The sequence below is a fragment of the Siphateles boraxobius genome, unplaced genomic scaffold (assembly GCF_051911475.1).
Source record: "Siphateles boraxobius isolate OS27281-9 unplaced genomic scaffold, OSU_SipBor_1 5, whole genome shotgun sequence".
Lineage (NCBI taxonomy): Eukaryota > Metazoa > Chordata > Actinopteri > Cypriniformes > Leuciscidae > Siphateles > Siphateles boraxobius.
The window spans coordinates 17,035,036-17,047,721 of record NW_027509141.1 but is presented as its reverse complement, the minus strand read 5'-3'; the positions used below and the strand labels follow the sequence as shown (position 1 = coordinate 17,047,721).

Here is a 12,686-nt window from a genome sequence, read left to right as displayed (position 1 = left end):
AACAGAGAGACTAATATTAGCGTAGACGCCCTTCTTATGATGTGACGAGTACATCAAGATTTATGGGGAGTGTTCCCGGTTCCGGCTGACCTAATCTATGCAGCCTAACATTGAATTATAGACGTTTGACCTATGCTAGGTCAAAGAGATGTGTTTTGTGATTTGAGCTGACAGAGTGCGTCTGCCTCCCGAACAATGTTAGGAAGACTGTTCCAGAGTTTTGGTGCTAAATAGGAAAAGGTTTAGATTATCGACTGGCCGGAATTTTGAGATTGCAATAGACGTGAAGAACTATAATGCATTAAGAGCTCGCTCAAGTACTGGGGAGCTAAACCGTTTAATGCTTTGTAAGTAATCAATAATATTTTAAAATTTATACAATGTTTAATAGGGAACAAATGCAGTGTTGACAGAACCTGGCTAATATGGTTATACTTCCTGGTTCTGGTAAGAACTCAAGCTGCTGCGTTTTGGGCCAGCTGTAGTTTGTTTATTAAGCGTGCAGGGCAACCACCCATAAGAGCATTACAATAATCTAGCCTTGATGTCATGAACACATGAACTAATTGTTCCGCATTTGTCATTGAGAGCATATGACATAATTTTGATATATTTTTAAGATGGAAGAATGCGGTATTACAGATACTAGAAACATGACTTTCAAATGAAAGATTGGTATCAATGTACTGTACAGACAATGTACAGCAAATAAAACTTTGATGATTCAATATGCAGTCGAAATAAGTACTGTTGTGGAAACCTGTTTTGCAATATTATTATATTTTGGTAGTGTCACAATTACACGATTTAGCTTAAAAATATGAAAATACTGATATCTTCTATTGTTTCAAACCTAATGCAAATTCAAGCCTGTACAGTAGAAGGAGAAACTCAAAGAAATCTTTCTGTGTTGCAGAAGAATAGGACGCAGGAGTTTAAGACTCTTACTTATGCAATAAAACAAAACATGTATTATTTATCTAAAGTCATTTTTGCTTATGGCTGAATTTAACATATTTAATTATTGCAGGTTTGCATAATATTCTAAGTTAGCAATAGCATATCACTGTTTTTAATCATTTTAAGGGATACTGAATCTGTTTTTGAGCAAGTGAGATGAGTAAATCCATGCTCACCTTAAGTCTAGAACTACAATAGCCATCATGTTTACATGCACTTACTCCCTATTTCTCTCAACATGGGGACTGGAGAGGTGCCAGTCAATAAATGGGAAAACAAAGTAACTTGCATTATTTATTTGAAGTAAAGTAACTTAGATATTTTGTTGTAAATTTAAAACTAATGCATTACTTTACTAGCTACTTGCAAAAAGTAATCAGATTGCATAACTTGCATTACTTGTAATGTGTTACCCCCAAAACTGCAGAATATAGGTTTGGAAAGATACAAATACGAGTAAATAATGACATAATTCTTCCTTTAAACTGTTCCTTTAAGGCTCTGCAGATAAAATGGGTTCAATTAAAACTGTTGTAATATATATTAAATTGCCATATGAGACTTTAGGACAACAATAAAGTTAATTAAATATGTATGGGACAATGTGAATCCAAAAATGAGAGGCGACAATCCCGGTAAAGTTTATTTGCTTGAAACCGAACACTGACTCTCCACACAGCTCTGAACTCCAGCTAAAGACTAAATGCCTCAGAGTCATAAATATGACATCACCTCTATCTGTCCAGCCCCTCCATTTCTCTCTGACAGGTGGTTTGTTCAGGTTTTCACCTCAATGTAAATCATACCTAACAAAGAGTGGACTCGGTGCGTGTTACAGGTTAACCTGAGGACATGAGTAATAAAAAACTTCCTAACTGTTGGACCTATGCACTTTTCTGAACTCTGCAAATGAAAAGTTACAAATTATGGGTCATTAAAGTTCTTCATCGAAACATTTTTCCTCAAAGATGATGTAGTTATATGAGAAGATGAATATGAGAGATAAGAAAATGTGATGTGTGCTGGTAAGCTGGGCAGGGATCGATTAAGAGGTCAAGTCAAGTTATGCCCATGTATCAAATGACATCAGTGCATATAAAGGTGATCATCTGATCTGCTACAATGTCCCTTACTGTTGCCTACAAGCAAAAACAAAAGAGAAACAAATATAATATCCCAGATAACTTCGGTTTTCGGTCCATTTGGCCAAAAGAAGCTATACTGGATAAAGTAACTTCTACTGCAATGTCTCACTTCTTTATCAAATAATAAATCTTCTTTAACCGGACCAGAATAAAACATATACTACTGTTTAAATGATTAGGGCCGGTAAGATTTTTATGCTCACAAAGGCTGCATATATGTGATCAAATATATAGTAAAAACAGTGATATTGCGAAATATTATTACAATTTAAAATAACTATTTTCTATTTTAATATATTTTAAAATGTAATTTATTCTTGTGACGGCAAAGCTGAATTTTCAGCATCGTTACTTCAGTCTTCAGTCACATGATCATTCAGAAATCTACTATGCTGATTTGGAGCTCATAAATCACTTCTTATTGTTATCAATGTTGAAAACATTTGTGCTGCTTAATATTTAGTTTAAACTCATTTTTTACGGATTACTTGATGAAAAGACAGTTCAAAAGAACAGCATTTGTTTGAAATATTTTGTAACAATGCAAAAGTCTTTACAACCATTTTTTGATCAATAGCCTTCAAAATATCTTCTTTTGTGTTTTGCAGAAGAAAGAGACTTACACAGTTAGAAACAACATGAGGTTATGACAGATTTAACTATCTCTTTAAGAAAAAAGACAAATTTTCTAAAATGCTACTTGAAGTATCTTTAGATCACAGTCCTCTGAATATTTGTTTAAAACATTTGTAATGCTAACCTCCTTCATTACACAATGAGCAATGTTGTGGCATAACAACATGCAAATTCTTTAAGAGCTAGGCCTATATATTATATATTATGTGTTATATGGCATTTAGAAGTCCTTAAATAGGCAATTACATATTTGTAATGATATGTGTATTGTATGAATTGTAATGTCTTTTTTTGCAGTGTTATTAATAACAGTCGTGATCTTGTATAGTTGAAACAAACACTCAACATTGTCTAAAAGGCCTGTAAACAAACTGTAGATATATCACATTTCACAGCAGGACTGACATCAGTTAAACACCAGAGTACAACTCACATCTTGTCTCTTTTCAATTTAGGGTTTCTATAGTCTCTTTAACAATGTAGGAAACCAAAACAGACAGCACCAAAGATGTCATGTCCATCTGTGTCATATCCCCTAAACATCTACAGTAACAGCAGCAGGTTGAAGCACAACTGATGGTCCCCTAATAGGGTGAACGGACAGCTGTAGCTAAAACTGCGAGTCAGACACATAAGAGAAGTCTAGAGCTACTTACAGCACCTGATAGGTGATCTCTGCATTGGGTGAAAGTAGAGCCGGGGAGACAGACGATAGGTCACACACAGGACATGTGTGTTTCCTGAAATTGTCCTTTACACCTGCTCAAGGTTGCTCTGTCTTGTTCTGCTCACTCTATCGACTGGCCTGTGCACTGAGAAGAGTAGAATGGAGCGATAGGGAGGGTGGAGTAAGAGGAATGGGTGGGAGCAAAAGAGAGAGAGAATAAAGAGAGGCAATCTGTGAGCCGGCGCTCTGCTGCTCATGCAGCTAAAAGCAGTTTCACCACTGCCAGGTCAATCTAATCAATTCATGGAACCAACAGATTTACTGATTCATTCATTCATTTTACACTCATGAATGATCTGGGACAACTTTGATTATTAAATTGCAATGCTTTATTAATTTGATAATATTACTCACTGATGACTGATTCACTCATTTATATATGTGTCAGTGATTTCCAGTCATGACTGATAAGTGTCATGATACGGCTGTATGCGGCAGAGTGTGACACTTGTACAACGTAGAATCTTCAGCTTCTGCCAGTTTTATGTTCCAGGGGTTGTTTTTTTATTTAACTTAACAGGGTCATGACATATAAGCGGTCTTTGTACCATTAAAACTTCCTGCAAGTTGCATAGCTTAAAACATTACAAACAAAGCATTTATTTAATCAAGCTCCAAAACCAACTCATTTGGATATTGTGGGATTTGTGACATCACACAGGCAAATACATTTGCATATGACTGCCTCCAGAGTAAGACATAGAGTTTTTACATCATCACACCATAGGCCCTGCCACTCATTATAATCATTGACACTGCGCTTACATGCACATTGCACCATCATGTGATTATAATAGGATTTTGGCAATATTGCGATTAAACTTTACCTCATGTAAATGCAATACTTTGATCAAACTAATGTGATTAACCTCATAATCATAGTAACCATATCGCATTGAACTATGCCAATTCCATTTTAAATTATGAATAATCCATAAAAAACATTTTGGAATTGCCAAAAGAAGTTTTTTGATAGTTTGTTTCTTTTATAAATATAGTGTATTGTTCTGTGTATTGTTGTGTTAGGGAGACACTGATAATGACTGATAATTAAAATTAAGGTGGTAACACTTTACAATAAGTTTAAAGAACTCCACTCCACTTATACAGTATGTCTTAATCTTTGTTAATGTTAATTTTTACTACAGTTTTTTACAGAAGCTAGGACACATTTCTCAATACTCAGGTCACTTTTTCAAAAATCTTCACATAGTCCTCCAAACCAACTTTCAGCTCGGCACAGCAGTTCATTTCAATTTCAAAATGCACTAAAACTACCATATCACTTCATACATGTCTCAAATCAACATATTTTTCCATCACACTAGCAAAGGTTGACAGACAACAAACACACTTTGTCACCCACAAAACAATGACCTAAAAAACACTAACAACAGGTAGCATTATACAATGTTTTCTTCTGTAAAACAAGCACACCTCTCTACTGTTTAGAATTCACTGCAATATATGTTACTGGAATGAATCAGACATGATGCAGTATGCTTCAATATATTTTATGTCTTTTTTTTTCTTTTTCTTTTTTTTTGCACAGACTAATTACAAAATACAAGAATTTGTATACACACCATTCACCGATACAGATACAATAGGAATCAGCTGTGAATTGTCCCATTGTCCAATTGTTTTTATAGCATTTCATTTTTAGATTCGAAATATATTTCATTACAATATTACTGTAGAAATGTAGCAAATTGCTGTCATATTCAATTTTGTATTATGTCATTGTTTTTAACATAAGTTTAACAGTTTTGAAAACAGTATGTAAGCATGTGGAAATTGGCCTGTAAGAACACAGAGTTTTGGTGGTTGTTGTGTCAAAGTGAGAAAATAAATTAATGTAATTAGAAAGATGTAGTCATTGAATGCATTTTGTGCCAAAGCAATGATAAATGATCCACAGTTTAGCCCACATATACTTCTGTTGTGCTCACTGTGTGAAGAGTTTTGTAAAAGTGACCTAAGTATTGAGAAATGTGTCCTAGCGACTGTAAAAAACTGTAATGCCATTAAGGTAAATGTGAAAATATTTTTATCATTAAACAGTAGTTAAATAATAATATTAAATAATAGTTTTAATAGATGAAATACTACCTATGAAAAAGTCAGAATATAATTAAATGTTTTTTGATTTAAGTAAAAAAAAAATATATATATATATATATATATATATATATATACATATATATATGTGTGTGTGTGTGTGTGTGTGTGTGTGTGTATATACTGTATATGTGTGTGTGTGTGTGTGTGTGTATATACTGTATATGTGTGTGTGCGATTGATTTTTTATTTTTATTTCTAAGAACCAGAAATAGTTAAATCTACCACACTACCATCATGTTCATGAAATCTATTACAAGTTGCATTCATAAATTGTTTAATTCAGAACCAAAATATTGGATTCAAAACTAAAGTGTTCGCAACAACAGCTGACTGGAAAACAGACAGAAGCAAGAAAAAATGTTCGAGGCCATTGTTCACCTCTGATAAAATAAGTTAATAACAAATATTTTGAGTCATTTTGTATTGTTCATATGATATAATGACAATACAGGATATTGTGTTTCAAAATAACAGCTTTCAAAATTGAAGGCCGTCTGGGCCTTCAAATGAATTGATGGCACCTAGGGAGTGAACCTAGGACGCTGGGATTCACTGCTGAACCCTCTGGAGGTGTCGTGGCCCTATCAGCGAAACACCAAAGAAGGAGGGCGCCCACTTGATAACCCAAAGGGTGACATTACTCATTTGACCATCCCACGGAGTCCAATCGGTGCCTCAAGTATGCATATATTGAGAGATATCAACATCTAGTCCTATACAACAGCCCTATTCAAACCAGGAACACGGTTCATATTTCTCCTCAATATAATATTTTCCATGAGTCCAGAATCAGACTCTACCCTCTGAGTCACCACTTATTTTAACATCATCCTGGAAACACTCTCTATGTCCCTGTTCCTTCTCTTCCACAACAATAGGAGCATGAGCACAAACAACAGAGTTCTCTGTTTTGCATATGATAGCAAAGGCTTTATTTAGCTGAGCAGGACTGACCACATTCAGCAAATCAGAGAACAGGTGCGCACTGCGGACACACTTGGAGAGCTGATGATAAATCTCATGCTGTATTTAAATGAATCCATTCAGGGGCCATTCAGAGAACAATGGCCATGTTTACAAGCACATTTTCCAATTAAAGTCCATATTCTGGTTAAAACTATACGTATTCCAGTTAAAGCTGCAGTCTGTAACTTTTTTGGGTTAAAAATCCAAAATAAATTTTGAGCATGTACATAACCAGCCAGTGTTTAAAACTATCTGCTTGCCTTAGCTCGATTAAAAATGGTAAGCTTGTAATAATATTTTTAATTCCAGAGGTACTGGTGGATTTCCGCGGGAAATTCGAGCAAGTCTTCGCGTCGTTACGTCACATCTGTACACATAAAGAAGGTGTCTCGGTTAGTAGGCTATATTGCGTGTGAGGATATTGGAGGTGGAGATTTATAGCCTTTTCTCACAGCACTTGATATAATTAAACTTATCAGTTTGATGGTGGATCCAGAAAGGTTCAAACGACAATCACCAGCGAATACTGGAGATTCACCCGTTGTAAAATGCAAAAGACTTCGGACTTCGGAGTGGCTACAGAAAAAAGAAACTGCAACCGGGCCCATGCAAAAACAAGGATAAATATCGGAAGGGCATTAAATGTAGTCACACAATGCTGATGTTGTTAACATTAACAATTTGAGAACAAAGTATAATTTGCACGGTTTGACATGATATGATAAGCGATCGTTAGATTTAATCAACGCGATTTACTGCAATGCTTTTTTTCCTTTAGTTGGTCAGAACAAAAGTGGATGTTACTTCGGCTACTTGTTCAGATTACATTGTCCGGTGAAAATTCTTATGTTGGTCATACTTCCAAAATGTAGAATCTGTGATTCCGAATGACAGTATCCACACCGGCACGGTGACTGACAGCCGCAACATTGAATCCATTGGATTCAAAAACATTGGATTCATCCGCGCTGTGCCGTGCTGAGGCACAACCCACGTAAACTTGATAATTCCGTGAATAACTGCAATTGCAGATTTCTAACAGAGATGGCGACAACGAGGAAAACCTATGGACTGCAGCTTTAAGTTGTAATAATAACAAATTAAATTATGCACAGGGATTTAATCAACTTAATTCTCATTCAAAATGTATGTTGTGAGACTTTTTTATATTTATAATACTTTCATTTGTACGTGTGCACATTTTCATAGATAAACGAGTTGCTATTCTGAATAGTGTTTAAATGGGGGGGGAAATTTTGATTATGACAGGCATATGCCAGGTGTTAAGACTTCCCGAAACTGGAATTTTGGCTTTTGGCCATAAGGCGTTTAACAGTATGCAAACATAATAAGAATATGACCCAAATTCTCATGAATATTCTTGTGCATATAAACCCAGTCAATTAATCTGTTCGGGTGTGTCTACATCTATCGGTTGCTGTGTGTCATTTTCAGAGGGAAAATCCACAAAAGTCGGTCCTAAATTCAGGGTAAAGTCCATTTTAAACAAAGCATGCTGTATAAAGGGATAATAAAACATCAGCCTAGAAATATATGTCAGGTGAAACTATTCCACCCACATTCATATTCATAATTTCCACTTATTATTTTATTCCAGTTGATGAGTAAGGAGCTTCACAGAGCAAATACACTATCATTTAATGTCTTCCCAGCTAACAGTAAACGTTCTGGCAACAAACATTATTGTCCATAACTTAAAACCTTTGGTAATGAGGAAGTGCAGAAGACGGTTAAAAGAGTTGAATAAAAAAAGATTGGGGGAAATCACATAACTTAGACTGCATTAAACAGCAAAGGCGCGTTGAATCCTCCTAACCGTTACCACAACATCACATTCAAGTGAACTGTAGTGCTAGATGTTTGTAATCAAATGCATGAGTAGAGATGAAAAGTCCCACCCTGCCAAACAACGAGAACAGTCTCTTCTGTCCAACTTATTCGTTTCACGAATCAGCTGCCAAGTAGTTAATTATGTTGAACAGTTTATTTATAAATATCTGAAACTTACTTTATCTTGTTTGTTGTCCTCCTTTGTCCATGTATCGCTCATGTCTTTGGCCCGGAGTGAAGTTTGTCGGAAGCGCCTCGGGGTGTCAGGAGCCTGAAGGCAGATCTGTGAACGCGCGCTGTGCTCGTGCTCCGTCAGAGGTCGCTCCATTACTGAGGAATGCTCAGCTGTTCGTCTAAAAACAGTGTCGTATGTGCTTTCAGGAGATCCATTTAAGTGTATTGAATTTTTTTATGGGTTGCTGTGTTAACGGGTAAAAAAAAATCCGGTCAGAAGACATGCGCATAAAGATGAAAACAGAATTACCGTATAAATCCCTCAATGCATAACAACAAAAACTCATGTGACTTCAGAGGAGGATGCGATTAATGGACTCATCGGAATCATCATAAGGGATTGGTTGTAATATTTTTAATGAACTGTTACACAACTATCCCCACCCCAAACACCCATAACATCTAACTGTTTTAGCATGTGGGTTTGGAGTTAGCATGAATAAAATTTACATGTACAACATGTAAGTCAAATAATTGTATCTACAATAAAAAGATTGCTAGTTTAAAAAAAATAATCTTCATAAAAAATGTACTTTCTTTCCTTAAAATCAGCTTTTTGTTTTTTTCATAAACAAAATGTTGCTCACGGTCACATCACATGCCACTTCTTCTGTGACCTAAAAAAGGAGATGTGAGTGTATGATATTGATGACATCACCACAGCTCTTTTCTGACTTGTCAAACCAACTGTTACAACTGACCCTGTGTTACAACACTCCCCAGTCTTCCCACCTGAATTCACCCTATACTATGGAGTAAATCTATGCATTTGATTTGTCAGACTGTTTTATCCAAAGCTACTTACTGTACTACATTTAAAGTAGTATTTTATCAGTTCGTGTATTCGTTGCTACTGTTTGGGCTTCAAAGAAATTATTCATTATTGAATTAAAATTGCATTTCAGGTCATTGCAGTACTGCAATAAGGATAAATGATAATTCTAAAACCTTGTTTTGATTGATGTTTCAGTTCTATTTAGTATGGTTTTTATGCTTTTTTTTATATACACTACCATTCAAACGTTGTTTAGGATCAGTATAATCTAATAATAGAATTTTTACACCTTATTTTTTACACCTTACATTTTTTTATTTAGGATACAATAAATTGATCAACAGTAAAAGTAAAGTCTTTTGCACTGTTACAAAATAAAATTCTATTCAAAATTCTTTAAATAAATACTGTTCAAATTTTCTATTTATTGTAGAATCCTGAAAACATGTATTTTTGGAATACATTGTTTAAAACAGTTTTGATACTGAAAACAGTTTTTAAATTACTTCTGAAGGATCATGCATGTCACACTAAAAATACAGTTAAAATATATTAATAATAAAAATATTTGATTATATTTAACAATATTTTATTTTTAATCAACTTTTTTTTGCATTTTTACCCTTGGTGAGCATCTTTCTTTTAAAAGCATTAAAACATCTTACTGATTTACTGAGTTGTTGTCTCTCAGCACCACTCAAAGATCACCACTCAATGAGTTTCTGATCACCGGCTATCACTGCACACACCTCACTATCTCATAAGCACACACCTCAGTTCAGTCTATAGCCTAGAACATGAAAATAGACCCATTACTGCCATCTCCTGATCATCCGTATACCTGAGAACTGCAGCAAACTTACCTGTGATTCTCCCTCGTGTTTCGCTGTTCGCTCTCCAACCAGCATCTGTACGAGAAGGACTTTCATTATTATCATGCATCATGAGCAGTATATATAGCATATCTGTTTGTTTCTGCATCCGCTGTTTCACCAATAAAGTGTTTTTGGATTACCCTCGAGCTCAGTGTGTATAAATCGTGTTTCTTTTATTCCTTCTATAGTCACAATTGAATGGTAATTTGAAATTTAATAATAAAAACATTCATAACAAAAATATTAAGTCATAAAACATTGGGAAATTGTGGTAGCATCTACATTAACTGATCTATTAAAGTCACAAAGATTTGGTAGCGTTTCCTTACATAACGTTTGTCAATCCGCCACCACTTTTCCCAGTTAAGAGGCTCAACTATTCCCTCTCAAGTCAGCAGAGGTGAGAGACATAAAGTTGCATTTTTATGCTGGTTGAAGACAAAACGATAATCTTTCTAACATCATAATTCACATTTGAATGTAAGTGACGAGGGAATTTATGATATTGTTAGCATTCTTTTTGACACCATTTTAAATCCTCTGCATCTTTCTCCACAACTTTAGAGGTCCCCTGCAAAACAAACCTTCACCGCTTAATCATTTAACAAAGATGGCCTTTACAAATATTGCTTGCTTTCATTCTTGTTAAATACACTGGTTTGGATGAACATGTTCCTCCAAGCCTCATGTCCATATGTCTTCATTCTCTGTAAAACAAAGAGGCTGTTTATCATACAATGCCTTTCTCAGTGATCCTCTCTAAAGAGTATCGAGCTGAATTCAGTGGAGCAGTGGATCCGGAAACATGTGTGTGTCTGCTGCACATGTTGAGCTATTTTGGCTTCCTGAGCTAAGCATGAAAGGCAGCTTGGGAATGCTGACCTCTGACCTCCATTCAGACTATAAGGCTTTTCTGAAATATTGACCACAATCCAGGGATGTTATAATTAAATAAAACTAAAACTGTAAACTGTTAAAAAAATGTAAACTTGATTTACTAAAATAACAAAACTTAAATAAAAATTAATAAAACTATATACTATAAAAAAAACTATATAAAAAAACACTAAATAAAAATGACTAAAATTTTAACTGAAATGAAAATGGAAAACAAAAATAAAAACTTTCAGTGGTAATGAAAGCAGCCCTTTGAGCTCTTTGTTTGCATGTCTTTGTCCCTGGTTATGTGTCAAAAAGCAGAAGTAGTTTTCAGATCCAAAGCAGTTTACATTAACCCAACATGTACTTTTATTCTTTGCTAAGCTTCCTAATTTTTTGAGCAATTGATTTTGACTTCTTCTATTATTGTTACAGCTGTCATGATTTTAGCACAAAGGAGTGTCCCAGACACATCCCTCCTCCACCCCTTTCTTGAATTTCACTCCCCCTCCTTTTCCTCTAAACAATTTTTTGTACATTGGTAAACAGTCATTTGAATCACTCACTCCACAGCAATTAAATCATTGCCAAATGCATCAGTCTTCAAAGCCAACACCAGAATTTGTTTTTGAAGCGTGACAGATTGGTTGAGTTAGTTGTTTAGAACTGCACGAGCGCTCATTGTCTCTATATATTCCAAAAATACAAATATTATGGTATGTGAAATCTGTTCATTTAAGACTGTTTGGTCTTTCAGGAGATTTTTAATGGGGGCGTAAAATATTGTTGATTCCTAACTCTAACAAGTAGATAATAAACAAACAAAATGGAGATATTTTTTTTTAAATAATTATAATATTAATAAAAAGTGTAGATTTAACTTTTGGGGACTGTGAAACCTTTGAAATTGGTTTAAGCCTGAGAAGTAGAACAAAAGCTATTTAAATTAATTGGACGAGTGTATAGTTTAAGAGGTGATTAGACTGACAAGTCATCATATTGCATTGTCTGAGAATAACATGAGTCATGACGCAGCACCCTGTATGTCGTAATGTCAAGTCGCTTATGTGAGGGGAATATGCCCTACAGGTAGAAGATCTCTCTGCATTTGAGAAGAACAGAAGTTTATGACAGATTATGAAAGCAGAGACAAATACTTATCAATGATCACAGACCAGAAACGACAGAGACAAATACGCCTTCCAGCCATTGCTATATATATATATATATATATATATATATATATATATATATATATATATATATATATATATATATATCAAACACAGTAAAAGTGTATTTTACTTTTATTGTTACCTATTGCAATTAATAATTTTTATTACTGATGCTTTGAAAATATTTTATGTAAAAAAAATTGTACCGAAACCAATCAAATACTTTGAAGGTGATATATTATGCATGTTTTAAACCTTAATTATATTCCAATCATGAGCGAATAAAACAATCAGATTTCAAGTGAAAGTGTTGAAAAGTGTCCCATGAGTGTTGGTAAG

At 34.6% G+C, this 12,686-nt stretch overlaps 1 protein-coding gene across 4 annotated transcripts in view; it reads right to left on the bottom strand.

Annotated features, from left to right (window-relative positions):
• hap1 (huntingtin associated protein 1) overlaps positions 1 to 8,758 on the bottom strand; it is a 37,411-nt gene extending 28,653 nt beyond the window's left edge. Inside the window, exons 1-2 of one of the 4 annotated variants that reach the window (XM_077202963.1) lie at positions 8,584 to 8,758; positions 3,398 to 3,546 (exon numbers count right to left, since the gene is read on the bottom strand). The gene's annotated coding sequence lies outside the window, so the exon portion shown is untranslated. Of the gene's footprint in view, positions 1 to 3,397; positions 3,554 to 8,583 lie in introns of those variants that run through there. The other 3 variants (XM_077202965.1, XM_077202966.1, XM_077202964.1) reach the window with 3 other exon arrangements.
• Between the last annotated feature and the right edge of the window lie 3,928 nt (positions 8,759 to 12,686).